The sequence below is a fragment of the Mandrillus leucophaeus genome, unplaced genomic scaffold (assembly GCF_000951045.1).
Source record: "Mandrillus leucophaeus isolate KB7577 unplaced genomic scaffold, Mleu.le_1.0 Scaffold508, whole genome shotgun sequence".
NCBI lineage: Eukaryota > Metazoa > Chordata > Mammalia > Primates > Cercopithecidae > Mandrillus > Mandrillus leucophaeus.
In genome coordinates, this window is record NW_012105453.1 from 1,993,535 (window position 1) to 2,011,081 (window position 17,547).

Genomic DNA, 17,547 nt, shown 5'->3' on the forward strand with positions numbered 1-17,547 from the left:
TTTTTGAGACAGAGTCTTGCTCTGTCACCTAGGCTGGAGTGCAGTGGCGCGATCTCTGCTCACTGCAACCTCTGCCTCCTGGGTTCAAGTGATTCTCCTGTCTCAGCCTCCCCTATCTGGGATTACAGGTGCCTGCCACCATGCCAGGCTTATTTTTGTACTTTTAGTAGAAGTGGGTTTTTGCCACGTTGGTCAGGCTGGTCTTGAACTCCTGGCCTCAAGTGATCTGCCTGCCTCAGCCTCCCAAAGTGCTGGGATTACAGGCATGAGCCACCATGCTTAGCCTATGTTAAATTTTTTTGTTTATTTTCAAAATTTAGAGACAGGGTCCCATTCTGTCACCCAGGCTGGAAGGCAACGATGCAGTCATAGCTCACTGCAGCTTCAACCTCTTGGGCTTAAGTAATCCTCCCACCTCAGGCTTCTAAGTAGCTAGTGCTACAGGTGCATAAGACAGGGTCTCACTGTTGCCTCAGCTGGTCTCCATCTCCTGACTTCAAGCAATCCCCCAACCTCAGTCTCCCAAGGTGCTAGGATTACAGGGGCGAGCCACCACAATCATCAGTTAAATCTTTCAATACATAAACACAGTATATCTCTTCATTTACACAGATCTGATTGATTTCTTCAGCACTGTGTGGTTTTTGGTGTAAAAAAAATCCTATACATGCTTTGTTAGATTTAAGTACTTTTTTGAACAATCGTACATGGTACTGTAATTAATTTTAGTGTCCACGTACTTGGTGCCAGAATATGGGAATACAATTGATTGACTTTTGTATGTTTACCTCATATCCTTCAAACTTGCTAAACTTACTTATTAGATCTAGAAGTTTTTTTGAAGATTCCTTGGAACTTTCTTCATAGAGAATCATGGCATCTGCAATATAGTTTTCTTTCTTTTTTTCCTAATCTGTATGCTTTTTATTTCCTTTTTTCCCTTTTTGCCCTAGCTAGAACTTCCAGCACTATGTTGACTAAGAGTGTTGAGAACAGACATCCTTGTCAGGTTCCCAAACTTAGAGGGAAAACATTTGGCCATTTACCTTTAAGTATAATGTTAGCTACAGATTTTTGTAGATATTCAAGTTGAGGAAGTTCCTCTCTATTCCAGCAAGACTGACAAAAGAGAAAAGACACAAATGACCAATATCAGGAATTTTTTCTGAGCGTTTTTTATCATAAATGGATGGTGAATTTTGTCAAATGCTTTTTTTCCCCATTGGTTGATATACTTATGTAATTTTTCTTTTTTAGCTTGTTAATATGATTGATTACATTAAGATTTTAAAATATCAAGCCAGCCTTGCTTCCCTGAAACAGATCGCATTGGCATGGTGTATAATTCTTTTTACATATTGCCCGAATTCTATTTGCTAATATTTTATCAACGATTTTTGTGTCTATATTTATGAGAGGTATTGGTCTGTAGCTTCCTTTTCTTTCTTTTCTTCCCTCTCTCCCTCCCTCTCTCCCTTTTTCCCTCCTTCCCTCCTTCCTTTCCTGCCTTTCTGTTGTGTAGCGTCTCTTTCTGGTTTCAGTATCAGGGTAACATTCACTTCATAAAGTCTGCCAAACTCTTCCTCTTCAGTTTTCTGCAAGAGATGGTATAAAATTGGCATTAATTCCTCTCTACAGGTTGGTAGAGTTCTCCAGTGAAACACATCTAGACTGCAGATTTGTGTTTTGGTAGTTTCAAAATTGTGAATTTAATTTGCTAAACGGTTATAGAGTTATTCTGATGATCCATTTCATTTTGGGTGAACTGTGATAGGGTGTGTTTTTTGAGGAATTGGTCCATCTCATCTAAGTTGTCAAATGTATGAGAGTAGAGTTTTTTGTAGCATTCGTGTATCATCATTTAGACACCTTCAGGGTCTGTAGTGGTATCTCCTGTTTCATTCCTGATATTGGTCATTTGTGTCTTTTCTCTTTTCTGTGTCAGTCTTGCTGGAAGTATGCCAATTTTATTGATCTTCTCAAATAACCAGCTCTTTGTTTTAGACTTTTATCTATTGGTTTTCTGTTTTTAAATTTTATTGATTTCTGTTCTTATCTTTAGTGTTTCTTTCCTTCTGCTTGCCTTTGGGTTTATTTTGCCCTTTATTTTCCAGGTTCTTGAGGTAGGGTATTTGGTTTTTGATTTGAGACTGTTCCTCTTTTCTAATATAAGTATTTGTGGCTACATATTTTCCTTTCAGCACTGCCTAGCTCTGTTCCATAACATTTGATATGCAGTACTTTCATTTTTTTTCCAATTCAATGTATTTTTGGATTTCCCTTGAGACTTCCTCTCTTCCCATGGATTATTTAGAAGTGTTTTTATATTTTTCTGTTATCTTTCTGCTATTTATTTCTCTTTGATTCCACTGTGGTTGGAGAACACACTGTATTATTCCAATTCTTTTAGATTCGTTGAGGTTGTTTTATGAACCAAGATGTTGTCTATATTGGTACTTGTTTTTTTTTTAAGTCATATCAGAATGTATAATATTTTATATTTTCATCAATTATGTACTAAAAATAATGGTCATTATAACCTAATACAGAACAATCTCAACAACTAGAACATAATAGTTCTAACAAAATATTATGTTTTTGAACACATTTTTGTTGAAGAAAATTTTGGCAGGTGAAGTGAAATAGAAGTATAATTTTAAAATGAAAAGGAAACAATATAAGAATTCCAACTATACAGAAGAATTTGGGCTGGGTCTGGTGGCTCATGCCTGCAATCCCACCACTTTGGGAGGCTGAGGCAGACAGATGGCTGGAGCCCAGGAGTTCAAAACCAGGCTGGACAAATGGTGAAACCTCACCTCTACTAAAAATACAAAAATTAGCCAGGCATGGTGGCGCATACCTGTAGTCTCAGCTACTCAGGAGGCTGAGATGGGAGGATCGCCTAAGCCCAGAAAGGTTGAGGCTGCAGTGAGCCATCATCACGTCACTGCACTCCAGCCTGGGTGATAGAGCAGGACCCTGTCTCCAACAACAACAACAACAACAACAACAACAACAACAACAAGCAGAAGAATATGTTTGGTTTACAATTTTTAAAACGTGAGATATTGCATAGCAAATATTTATGGCAACTGTTTACCATTGGATATATGATGAAAACATGTGACCGAATAATTTTATTTTTATTTATTTATTTATTTATTTTTTTGAGACGGAGTCTCGCTTTGTCACCCAGGCTGGAGTGCAGTGGCACGATCTCGGCTCACTGCAAGCTCCGCCTCCCGGGTTCACGCCATTCTCCTGCCTCAGCCTCCGAGTAGCTGGGACTACAGGTGCCCGCCACCACGCCCGGCTAATTTTTTGCATTTTTAGTAGAGACGGGGTTTCACTGTATTAGCCAGGATGGTCTCGATCTCCTGATCTCGTGATCCGCCTGCCTCAGCCTCCCAAAGTGCTGGGATTACAGGCTTGAGCCACCGCGCCTGGCAAGACCAAATAATTTTATTTAAAATTTTTAATATTTGTAATAATCTGAAAAGTGTTTCTATTTTAACTACATAATTAAACTTTTGCGTAAGCTTTTGGATGTTGACTTACAAAAAATAAATGACGGAATACATGATTTGTCACATTTTGCGGGGAGGGGGTCAAGTCAGCACCACCATGGGAAGCTCCCTGTTCTGGATACAAAGCCAAGATCAGAAAGGAGGTGAAGATTAAGGAGACTATGAAGTCATGATCAAGATGCTCTACCTTTTTTGGGTATTTCTTCATTCATTCATTCACCCACTCAACCACCTGTACTTATTAAGTACCATTTATTATCATGTGTCACTTTCTTTGCTAAGGGCTAGAAATATCTAGGTGACTAATTAAAAGTCCCAGCCCTCCAGGAGGAGAGCGTCTCTTGCCAAGAAACCATGAGCAACATCACCATTCTGTGGAGTGCCTGGGTCTACTCCTGCCCTGCAGCCTTGATGGCCGTCATGGGTCACTGGATGAGGATGTGCAAAGATGGCATTCTTTAGACCTAGACCAAGGTCTGTTTGGCCCCAGCCTGCACCTCACCTTCTATAGTTACTCTAATCCACAGCGCATAGTCATCTGTGTGAGTTTGTTCACACAGTAAAAGGAGTAACAGGGCACAAGCTATACTGACTTAAGCAAATTATAGGCAACCAGCTTTGGCACAGATGTTCGGCTGGATCTGGTTTACCACAAAAGAAGTCTGGCTTCTCGGCTCGGAACTTCTTCACCTCAGGCCTGCCAGACTTCTCCCTGTGGCAGCCACTGGTTCTTGAGGAAGAAGGACATGCAGTGTGGTAGAGTGGGAAGGGCTTGGTGTGAACCAGGTGAACTAGGCTCTTGTCCTAGCTGCAGCCCTGTGTCACTTTTTATTTTATTTATTTTTTTGAGACAGAGACTCACTCTGTCACCCAGGCTGGAGTGCAATGGCAGGATCATAGTTCACTACAGCCTCGACCACCTGGGCTCAAGCCATTCTACTGCCTCAGCCTCCTGAGCAGCTGGGATTATAGATGTCAGCCACCACGCCCAGTCCTACATCCGTTTAAATGAGACTTCCCTTTTCTCAGCCGCACTATCTTCATCTGCAAAAGAGAGGGGTGGGATAGATTATTTATAAGAGCGCTTCCTGCTGAGGACTCCATGCTGCTGAGTCCCTTCTGGCTGAGTTCCACAGATAATTCCCAAGTCCCAAGCACTCTTTCTGTGCTTTGCTAGGGTTTCTCACTCTCAATCAAGTTCCTTGCATACGGCCTCTCTAACTAGTCTCTTCCTCAGTCCAGGTTCTGCCAACGTATTGCCTCCTCCAGCTCCCTTCTTCTGACGGTAGCTCCATTTCTCCAGGTTCTCTGCCCCACGATTTCTCAAGCTACCTCCCTCAGCCGGCAGGACCTGCACCAGGCTCTTCCTCGACTGCTTCATGCTTCCTGTCTCTGGGACACCCCTCTGGAGGGAGTCCGCCCGGCACTTTGTAATTTCTGGATGACTAACTCATGAATGCGGATCACACCCACAGGATGCCATTTAAAGGAAAAATTGCCTATACTTATAAACGGCTGACAGCTCTTCTACCACATCTTAGATGAGACTCTTCTCTCCTAAGCAAAGAAGGCTTTAGGCAAAGGTTGCAGCCCCATTAAAGCTGCAAAACTGTGGTTTTTAAATGTAACTCAGAGCAGCCTTCAAACCTGGCATCCGAGGGAATATGGTAGATAGTCCAGATAATCTCAGATACTGTGGAATTTAAATGTTCTACCTTTTGTCTCTATGAGCTGTCAAAATACCTGGAAACCAGTCTGAACCCATGAACCTTTCTCTGCACTAAAATTGAGACAACCAGGTAGTATGTGCCTCCTGAATGAGGCAACAGGGAGTACTCTGTGCCATCTCTGTGGTATTCTTGCTGCAAAGTGCACCTCATGAGGCCTTTAGATCTATACCTTTGCAGAAAATACAGGCGATAGAAGAACAAAGTAAATACCACCACGGGGAGGCAACTCGACCAAATCCAGAATGTGGCATGGTCTGCAGGACGATGGGCACACTTTCTTTAGCAATCAATGCCACAGAAAAGGGAAAAACCAGATACAATTTCAAATTAAAAGGCTTAGGAGGAGACATAACCACATGCAATATGTGAATTCGCTGGACCTTTATTTGAACAAGCCAAATACAAAATGACAGTTTTTAAGACACTAGGAGAAATTTTAATTGAACTGGGTATTAGGTGATAAGACATTATTATTTGTGTGAGGTATGTGGTTTTGTAGTTATATAAGAAGCCCCTCCTTCCTACCTCCCTTCTCCCCTCTTTTCAGAGCTACATATGGAAGTATTTAGGAGCAAAATGACACACAATGTCAGGAATTTTCTTTAAAGTACTGCATGAAGAAAAGAAAAAGGAGAAATGGAGAGATGCACATTGGTAACTGCCAGACCTGGGGGATGGGGGGTTCATTTCCTATTCCTATAACTTTTCTGAATGTTTGAAAACTTTCATTATAAAAAGCTTTTAAAAGAAGGTCTGGGAAATACCAGTGTTTTGGTGTCAAAATGATATGTGACTCTTTACAAAGCCCAGACTTATATCTCAGAACTTAGTGTTACGGTAAAGGGTATGAGCTGTGGAGTCAGACGGGACGGGGTTGCAATCCTTGCTTTGCTATTTACTAGCAAGATGGTCTTGGATGAAAGCTCTCTGAACCTCACTTCTTTCTGTGGTTGGTATTGGATTAAATGAAATAACACGTGTAAAATGCCCAGCAAAGTAGAGATGTGTCAAATCATTTAAATGGAGACTACTGTCATCATTAACCTTAAACCCCAAAGCATCAGAGAAATCCTTTGTCAGGCCATGTGTCCTAGGTTAGGTTCAGAAAATAGAAACTCAGAGAAGTAAGACTCAGGACAGGACAAGATGTGAAACAAACGGCCCACGTTCTCAGAGCTGTACAAGACTCTGAAGTCCCTAAGGATAAAGCTGGGGCTCTGCAGGGACAGCCTCATTAACCTCAACCGACCATGCCAGGTAGGGAGGGGACCCAGGCCTTAGGCAGAGAAGTCACCCAGTCAAGGGCCTTGTGGGGGTGGGAGGGTAGAGGACCCAGGAGGAGGAGTCAAGCTTCCTGCCTCCCAGCTCGGCCTGCATCCGCCAGGAGGCTTTGTTGCTAGGAAGAATCTAAATATATAGCGTGTGGTTGCAATGTTTCCTTCTGACAGCGTGCTGAGCATTTTCTCTCATGGAGCTCAGATTCCCCAAACTGGAAAGTGAAATCTTTGCAGACTCCCAAGGGACCCGAGAGCCCCGGATTCATTTTTCCCTAGAGAAAGCATGTTTGCTGGAAATGAGAGAAGGTAACTGGAGAGGCCTAGGGCAGAAAGGGACTTGCAGGGGTCATTTAGTCCATCCTCCGGCCTCCTGGCAGGAGTGAAACTAACTCTTTCCAGATGGCGACTGTCCCCCGTCTGCTGAAGATCTCCAGGAGAAACCCTTGAAGCCTGACTCAGCAGCTCATTCCAGAGGAGACTGCGCTCACGGACTTTAGGTCTAATTTCGGGCCAGCCACTGACCCACTGTGGGGACTGAACAAGATATTTGTCTTGGCCCGTTTTCCAATCTATAGAATGCAGAAGGTTGGTACCTGCCTTGCTGCCCTGAGGTTAAGGCGTAACACAAAACGGAAAAGAGCTTTGTACCCAAGAAGGGGCCGTGCATAAAAGGCCAGACAGCATTCTCCCATCAGCTCGTTGAGGTTTAAGATTTTAACCTTTTACTCATTGAAACAGCGGCCTATTCTCACTGCGCCTTCTTGCCCTATGGATTACAATGGGAAGTGGCAATATATCCTGAGAGAGAAAATCCTCACTGGTTTCACAAAGATACTGCGTTGGTGTCATTCACTCAGAACAAATCGAGGCTTCTGACAGCAATGAAGAAATGCACAGAGGCAGCAACATCATGTTAGAGAGTAACTCAGCAGCAATGCACTTAAGCCAGGTTTATCATTCGCATTACATGCGTCAGCAGAGCTAAGGAAGACAACTGAGTGAAGATCTGAAGCCCAGGCACTGAGGCCCAGAGAGGTTCAATCACTTGCCCCAGGCAGCACAGCAATTAAGGAGTGGAAGAGGACTAGGACCAGTGCGCCTTTTGTTTACTGGGTTCCTGCTCTGTGCTTAGCAGTTAGTGGAGATGGTTATGAAAAAGAACGACCGGGCGTCGTGGCTCACTCCTGTAATCCCAGCACTTTGGGAGGCTGAGGTGGATGGATCACCTGAGGTCAGGAGTTCGAGACCAGCCTGATCAACATGGAGAAACCCCGTCTTTACTAAAAATACAAAATTAGCCAGGTGTGGAGGCATACGTCTGTAATCCCAGCTACTCGGGAGGCTGAGGTAGGAGAGAATCCCTTGAATCCGGGAGGTGGATGTTGCAGTGAGCCGAGATTGCGCCATTATACTCCAGCCCGGGCAACAGGAGTGAAACTTTGTCTCAAAAAAAAAAAAAAAAGAAAAGAAAAGAAAACAAGAAAAAGAACGGCCAGCTCTCAAGAAGCTAAGAGGCTAACGGTGAAGACAGACAGCCAACAGCTAGTCACACATGCAGAAGCAACTACAGGAAGGGTTCCAAAGGAGAATGCCCGGGCACCATGACAGCACGTCAGAGGCAAGCATGGCCCAGCCAACCTCTTTATTTCTCAGTCCACAGGGGAAGCCAATTAGTGGAAAAGCAAAGTCAGTACCACCTTTCCGGTGGGTGCCCTGCACGTGGTCCTCAGCCCTAATCACACCTGGGCTCCTGTCATCTCTTCTACGGTTATTTGACTCTGGTATTTTCTTTTACGACGTTATTTTTTTTTAAGAGCAGTTTTAGGTTCACAGCAAAATTAACCAGTATCTTTTTAACATTATCTAAGTTGAACTGAAATTTACGTGACAATAAATTAGCCATTTTAAAGTGAACAATTCAGTGGCACTTAGTACGTTCACAATGTTGTACAATTCCACCTCTGTCTAGTTCCAAAACCTGTTCATCACCCCAAAATAAAACCCACGAAGCCGTTACTTCCCATTCCTCCCCGTTCTCAGATCTTGCCAAACACCAGTCTCCTTTCTGTTCCTATGGAATTGCATATTCCGGATTCTTCATACAAATGGAATTATGTAATATGTGACTTCGTGTGTCTAGCTTCTTTCACTTGGCATAACGTTTTCAAAGATCATACATGTAGCATGGATCAATACTTCACTCCTTTTTTATGGCTGAATAGTAACTCTGACATTTTTATAAAGGTTAACAAATGGATGTTTTAGAAAGACCACTGAACTTAATACGGAGAAACCTGACTCTACCAAATGCAAGTTACTCTGAACCTCAGTTTTCTGGCCCATAAAGTAGGCAGTGATAATACTAATCCAATTCACCTCAAAGAAAGTTTAAGAGACAAAAGGAGATGTAATTATAAATAATAATACATTTTAAAAATATAACCATTTGAAACTACTGACGATAACTGTTAATAAATGTCTCAAGTATATCTCTTTTCTCTACAACTATGTTTTAAGTTCCTTGGAGGCAGTGACTATGTCATACTCGTTTCTACCTTCACGACACTTTGAATTATGTCTGTCACTTACTAGTTATTCAGTACATGCTCCTTGGATAGATAACTACTTGAAAAGGTGAATGAAGGAAGTGTTACCTGACCTGTGAGGAGAGTGCCTTCTTCCAGGTCACTCAGTCAGTATTTACTGAATGACTGGAGTGGTGGAAAAGAAGCAGTAGCATCTGGCCTGAAATTAGAGGACTCTGCCTTCCCTCTCCCCAGCTGTGCAGCACTAGGCCCAGCCTTGCAGTGCGGCCTGAAAGGGAAAACTATGAAAACCAGAAATTGCACGATTGCTTTTTTCAGACTTTCAGTCTGGAAACAATGTCCTAGGCAAAGATCGGTGGGAGTTCAGAGACTGCGCTTGGCGTGGAGTCTTCCCCAACTGTTCAGGCCCCAAAGAGAATCAAGAATGAACGAGGACCGGAGGGACAAGCTCAGATGCCTTGCTTGAAAAATAATCCAACATAACTTGATCCTCCCAAGGTGGGCTAGGAATAAAGGGGCATGTGGAGGAACAACACTTGTCATCTGAAAATTCATTGTCCCAAACTTTGAGTTATGAAATAAACCAGGGGGGAAATGTCATACCAACACAAAAATACTCGTTAATGAACGGACCTAACATTAGTACACCTTCAAATGTCCCTTTTTAACATCCCTTTCTGTATCCTTGCAAAATAAAATTGCAAATCTTGCAGAAGATATGGAATCTTACCAGGTTGATTAAAGAGATGTCGGGGGAACTCCTGAAATCACACGCAGAGCTGGGAACTGGAGTTAGCAAGGGAATGGACACCAAAGGGGGAATTAACAAAGAGGGTGTCGGGCTTCAAACAGACATATTTCAGCATCAAAGAATTAAGGAAGAGCCCTTAGCGTAATGGATAAAGTGACCCTCTCCATAACTGCACCTCGAAAGGCAAAAATTAATTGAAAGATGCCTTATGGTGCCGTCATAAAATTGCACAAGAAAATTTACACCCAAACACATCAATTGTTTATTAATCATTCTGCACACAGCAGAAACTATAACCCACATTTTATTTTCTCAAGCACATATTTTTGTAATTTATAATATAATTTTTCATGCTTTTCACAGTTTACCATAAAATTGCAGAACGTATTTTTGGTATTTTTAGTGGCCCTTTTCCTGTTCTTACCACGCGTTGTGATGAAGAGCTTTTGTATTTTATTTAGAGATGGGGACTGTTATAATTTGATGGCCAGGCGCGGTGGCTCAAGCCTGTAATCCCAGCACTTTGGGAGGCCGGGACGGGCGGATCACGAGGTCAGGAGATCGAGACCATCCTGGCTAACACGGTGAAACCCCGTCTCTACTAAAAAAAAATACAAAAAACTAGCTGGGTGAGGTGGGAGGTGCCAGTAGTCCCAGCTACTTGGGAGGCTGAGGCAGGAGAATGGCGTAAACCCGGGAGGCGGAGCTTGCAGTGAGCTGAGATCCGGCCACTGCACTCCAGCCCGGGCAACAGAGCAAGACTCCGTCTCAAAAAAAAAAGAAAAAAAGTTTACTGCAACTTGTGCATGTGGCCCTATGTCAGGGCAGAGGCCTGACTTGTATTTCGGTTCCCCCCCACAGCTTACTGTGCGACTCTGGCAAAGTTGATTCACGTCTTTATATTTTCATTTGCAAGTGTGCAAAAATCAGGATAACAGTCCCTGTCTTCCTTTCACTCCACACGGGTCTTGCGAACAATATTGTGATCCTTATGAAGTAAACGGTGGTCTTCAGAGAGAGGATGCTGCCACTACCTGATCGATTCCTGATTCTCCATGCTACAGGAACGGAAAACTTCAGACAGTAGATGCTCTAAATACGATTTCTATTTAGTTTTGATATCCTTAGAATAAATGAACTCTACGATTCCTTTCTGGACTGAAATCCTGTATGTCTTCACAGCAGATTTGTCTTCCTGATTATGGTTTAATCAGAGGAACTTTATAATTCCATTTCCTAAGCACACTTCCATTGTTGGAGTGAGAAGTGCAGGGGATGTTGGGCTGGTTAGGAAGGCTCTGCATGGCGACGCTCGTGGGTTCAGGAAATTTAAGGAAGTATTACCATTACCCTATCATTTCCTTCACCTGTAACACGCCCTGAGCAGCTAGAGAAGCCGAGTTTTTCTTCCTGTTTTACAGCTATGGAAATGGAGACACCCACAGACTCTGAAACCTGTGAAATCATTCCCTCACTCCAGCTTAAATCTGCTTGCTTCTCTGGATCTCCAATTCTCCCCATCTAATTCTACTGCCTCCTTTGCAAAATTGCAGGAAAAGAAGCCAAAACCAGCCGGAGTCCTGACCAGTGACCTACAGCATTTTGGCACTGCACTGGAGAGCCCGGGAGGCACCACTGGGGCAGGGGCGCACTGCGGGGCAGAGAAAGGAGGTCAACCTCGGCCTTGGGCAGCTCCTCCAGAGCTCTGCGCTGGACTCCACCCCAACACCGTGGTGCCAAGCCCTTTCCTCCTAATTGTTGTAGCCCTACGAGTATTCAGAGGAAAATGTCATCCAGCTGGTCTGGATTTCTCAGCGCATGAGGGATCCAGAGAGTGTTTTGTAAGCCCTCTTGGATGACTGTTCTGGGTCTCTGCTAGGAGTCAGCGGAGGCCCTTTTTAATTAACTGAAGGAAGTCCCATTTCCCCAGCTGTCCCAGCCTGGAGGTGGAAGGGATTGCCTAGAGGAGGTGAAAGAGGGACACAGGGAAGCTAGAGCTCTGTGACAGAGCCAGAACGGGGCTCACTACAGCTCCCTCTACTATTGGACATTCTTCTCGCTGCAAGATTCATAGACCAAGAGTCATTCCTATGTATGGCAGAAGGGCCTCCACAGAGTTGGGAAACTGAGCCAGAAGGAGACTCACGGAGACGTGGCAAGCTGGCGTTGTGCTCTAGAACAAGCACTGGCTGGCGGTCGACTGACTGCCCACGGGTTGTTTCCTACAAGCTTCCATCAGATAGACCTGGGTTCAAATTTTGGTTCTGAGTGACATTGGGAAGCTACTAAATGATCATGAAACAATTGTGCTCATCTGTTAAGCGGTGATAATGAATACCGCTTAGAAGCCTGGAAAGGTAGACTGAAAGCAGATACACAGAACACCCAGCACATTGCCAGCCATGTGGTAGCTTCCTGAGTTATGAAAATAAGTATCAAGAAGAAAACGTTTCGGGCACGATGGAGGACACCCCAAGGGATAAGACACATTTGGTGTTTCTAAGGACCCTGCACTGGAGTTATTAAGGAAAAGGGGAGTGGGTGGTGGGAGGGTGGTGTGCTTGCGGTGAGAAGGCTAACACCATGTATCAGGAGACTTAACCTACAGAATAAGGCAGCGCAAGCATGAGTGAAACAGACAAGGAGTATTCCAAATTTAAAGAGGAGAGTTCATTACTCCTGACTGGGCAGATCAGGGAGGACTCCTTTGAAGAGGCAGAAATGGACTCTCTTGTCCTGCCTGCTGCAGAAACCTCAGGTTGGTTATAGAGCGTCCCTGCTGAGGGCAGGTAGGGCTGGACTCTTCCAGGAACCGGTTGTTCATCTTCTGACACTTGCACACCTCTCTGGGGTGAAAAGGAGCAGAATGGATGGTGGCTTTGCTCCACTCTGCTAGAATCCAGGGGCTCTGGGAAGCTGGTCAGGTGAGCTCACTCTAGCCAGGCTGAGAGGAGGCTGAGGAAACCAAATCTGCTGCCCATGGTGCTGCTGACGATGGGGCCAGAAGTGAAGAATTTTCACCGAGTCCTCAGGTATCTGGGTCAAACTTCAAAGCAAGCCTACCTCAATATTTGTCCTTTCCTGGAAATGCTTGCGAGCAAGGTTTGGGGCCCTTGTCCATTTGGAGGGGCAGTGGGGCCTGCGGATGCCAAATCAAGACGGTAACCAAGACAATAGTCCCTGAGAGGAACACGTTGCAGAAAGCAAATCCCCATAGAAGGCAGTTCATTTTACCACGTGGTATCTTCAAATGCACGAGTGTGTGTGTGGTGGGGGGAGCGAGGTGAAAAGCAAGCAGTAATACCAAGCATAACATTGGGAAGTTTGTTTTCCACACAGCCCCTTTATCTTCTGTCAAATATATCTCCTGGGAAAAGAAAACATTTCTCCAGGCAATCCCTCGGGAACATTTTTTTTCTTCCTTCATGTGATTTACATTGAGGCTGCTGGGGGAACCCTGGGGTCCCACCGGGGAGTGTGCAGTGGTTCAAGGCCCTGCAAGGGAGGTGGGGAGGGGAGAGAGGTAACCTCCCACCCGGCCCTCCCAGAAGCTCTGAGCCCAGCCAGATGCTCTGAGCCCAGCCAGCCTCTGTCCTGTGTCTGCTCTGGAGTGGCCCCAGGAAGCCCACTGCCACACTGAGTGTGAACATGTGAGAATGGCCTCCTCATGAGGTACACCCATTGTTTGGAAGGGCGCATCTCAGTAGAAAGGGCCTTGTAATGATTTTAAAGTGCTGGGTTCAAGTCCTGCCCCTGTTACTTAATCACTGTGAAAAACTACCACCGTAGTTTCCACAGCTATGAAATGGTATTGTTGAGAACAGTTCTGCCTGCCTCACATGGTTATTATGAGGATCAAATGAAATGGGAGAGATAAGTGTGTTTCTCACATTAGAAAACGGATATGGGGCCAGGCATGGTGGCTCACGCCTGTAATCCTAACACTTTGGGAGGCCGAGGTAGGAGACTTGCTTGAGCCCAGGAGCTCAACCAGCCTGGGCAACGGTGCAAGACACTGTCTCTACAAAAATTTAAAAATTCGCTGGATGTGGTGGCTCATGCCTGTAGTCCCAGCTACTGGGGAGGCTGAGGAGGGAGGATCTCTTGAGCCTTGGAGGTCGAGGTTTCAGTGAGTTGTGACTGCACCACTGTACACCAGCCTGAGTGACAGAGTGAGACCCTGTCTATTAAAAAAGAAATGAGAGCAGCCTGGGCAACAAAATGAAACCTTATCTCTATACAAAAGACAAAAAGATTAGCAGGGCATGGTGGCATGCCCCTGTAGTCCCAGCTATGTGGGGGGCTGAGGAGAGAGTATCCCTTGAGCCTGGGAGGTTGAAGTTGCAGTGAGCAGAGATAGTGCCACTGCATTCCAGCCTGGAAAATAAAGCAAGACCCTATCTCAAAATAAATAAATAAATAAATAAATAAATAAATAAATAAGAATGAAAACATACATAGATATACATTATTATTAGATAGTGTCAAGGAAGGACTTTGGGGTTGGAGTCAAATGATCTAAAGTCCCAGCCATACCACAGGGTGACCATGGATCAGTCATTTTAACTGAGTCTCATCTTTTTCACCTGAAAAATGGGGATGATGCTGTTCATCCCACCTCACTCGGGTACAAAGAGGAATAAGCAGGGCCATGACTATGCTAACGATTGTATGGTAGACTGCTATACAATGTATATAAGCTAATTACTACCATAAATTATTTTTAGGGTTGAACCAGCTCAGAAGACAGATGGCAACTTGTGAAGAAATATTTCCTGCCCTTCAACTCAGCCACTTGGATCCCAGGACTTTCCCTGTTGCTTGCCATCTTGAGAACCTTCTTTCTTTGAATGAAATAATTTGATCATGGATATGAGCCCTTACTCCCAAATTTGTAAATATTGGAAATCCCTAAATATAGCAAAAAAGGTATAAGTTAATTTATAGTATTTTTATAGCAAAGTCTTAGTAGACCACCAAATATGCATTTTTCCCTTCTTGCTTTGAATGAAATAATTTGATCATGGATAGAAATCCTGACTCTCAAATTTGTAAATATTGGAAATCCCTAATTATACAAAAAAAGGTACAAATTAATTTATAGTATTTTTGTAGCAAAGTCTTAATTGCCCACCAAATATCCATTTTTCCCTTCCTCCTTACTAACAGAATACTATTTGAGTATGGGAGTGGCCGTGGGCTCAAGCAGAACTAATGCCATTTCCCAACCTCATCTGCAAATAGGGCAGGTGACATGGCCAACTTTGGATCAATGAGATGTGAGTAGAATTTCTCTGTCAGGCTTAAGGAAAGTTCCTACAGAGGCAGGACTAATTGAGCTGGCGGATACCTAGGGCTTCTACTCTTCTTAATGTTGGGAATGCAAAAGTGGTGGCTGGCGTTCCAATAGCTGTTTTGTGACCAGGAGGGAATATATCAAGGCTAGTGAAGCAGAATGGCAAAGCTGCCTGGTTATATTAATGATGTTATTGAATTGCCAATTTGACCTTAGACTGTCTATCTCTAGGCTCCTTTATCTAAGAAAAAATAAACCTATTTATTCAAGTTGCTTTTTTTCCCAAGATATCTATTACAATGAAATGTAATTTCTAACTGGATGCAATCTTACTCTATACTATTATCTTTGTATGTTAGGTCCACACGAGTATTCTCTTAAGTGCATTTTACCAATAATGACTCTCTTATTCCTGCAAGATAGTTCCTAGAACACAAGAGTTACCAATAGGCAAGCTGAGGCCTAAGGAACAGTGTGAGCTGAAGAAAGTCATGAGAAAGCATGTGTTTTAATTTCTGGGTCAACTCTACCTCCTCAACCAAAGCCAAGACCTTTATAAATCCTCCTAGGACTATTTTTTGAATGGGGCAAGACTATGAGGCACTACAGTCACCACCTTGCAGTCTGAAACAGCAAATCAGAGCAACTAGGTTTCTAGATTAGATCTTTCCACTTTCTCAAGGAAGAAGATCACACTCAGAGAAAGGCCTAATAATCTGAAGGCCCTCAAATGTCTACCCTTTTCATTAAGCAGCAGAGAGAGGAAGAGTGGAAAGAGAGGCAGCAGAGAGGTGAGCGAGAAGCCAAGGAGCCCTGTGGGGTACTCAGCCAAACACACTTTCACACACCCTGATTAAAGCCACACCCCACATTACGCCAACAGTGCACACATACCTTTATCCTTCAAAGCTCTGTAAGACTGAGGCCGCACTGAGCCCAGTGCCAGCACACCTGAGTAAAAATGCAAAATCTTAGACCTCTGGGTGTCCAGAGGAAATCAAATATTCTTTTGGAAACACCCAGAAGACTGGTGAATTTTTATTTCTTTTCTTTTTCTTTTTTTGAGATGGAGTCTGGCTCTGTCGCCCAGGCTGGAGTGCAGTGGCCGGGTCTCGGCTCACTGCAAGCTCCGCCTCCTGGGTTCACGTCATTCTCCTGCCTCAGCCTCCCGAGTAGCTGGGACTACAGGCACCCGCCACCTTGCCCGGCTAGTTTTTTGCATTTTTTAGTAGAGACGGGGTTTCACTGGGTTAGCCAGGATGGTCTCGATCTCCTGACCTTGTGATCCGCCCGTCTCGGCCTCCCAAAGTGCTGGGATTACAGGCTTGAGCCACCGCGCCCGGCCTTTTTATTTCTTAAAATAGGTATCTTTACAGATCTAGAGTTTGGCATTATATCCTTAGAGCCTCAGTCCACACGGAAATACTAGACTTGTAAAGCATCATTTATGTAATACGGCTCCTTGTGATTTTAATCTCTGAACAAACCCACTAAATGAATTCACAGAATTGAGTACCGTGGTGATATCATAGAAATAAGGCCAGATAAAAAGAACAAAATAGCTCTTATAATTATCCGTTAATTTTTCAAACCACCAGTCTTATTCAAAATGCTCAGTGTTGAAGCAAGAGTATTTTTCTGACTGCCTAAATCCAAATGTCTTACAATATACATGGACATGCAGATGTTGCCCTGTCTTTCTTCTGTTAATCCCTGCTGTCCTGATCTTCCGATGCTGCAAAATTTAGCCCTAAATTAAATTATGCTTTATACTGATCTCTAGTTTATGTGTGTTACTTGTGCCCCCCTCAATTCAACTGTAAACTGCTTAAATGTAAGGGATCCTAAGAAATATCAATTAAGTTACTTACAAGTGAAAAGTTTGACTTCTGCTACCAGCAAGATGGAGTGTACATACTTTTCTCTATTTCTACCACGAAGTGTCATGAAAAGACCTGGACATTATATATAAAACCAAGATAAGAAGACTGAAAGGTGGAGAGAAGAAAACAGACCTCCTAGGGACCTCAAACCCAAGGAAAACCACCGTGATGAGTTCCCTGGGTCGACATCATCATTATTATTATTTGCTTCATATATCCCAAACTTAGAGCAGAAGAACTTGACAACCTGGAAATGCCAGCAAACATAAGCAAAGCCCCAAGAAAAGCCTCTTCTCTAAAGCTAAAGAACTAGAATAGTAGCTTTTTAACATAGAGAAAACTTTTAGATAACCACTGCTGTACTCTAGCCAAAACCACAGAAAAAACTCTAGCCCCATCTCCACCCATACTAGCAAAGGTTGAGCAGGAAACCTAAACTTGCATTCTTGCAAGGCTGTAACAAGGTGCTAGGAATGAAACAAGAGATACTACCACAGACCCTACAAACATCAAAAAGAACACTACAAACAACTC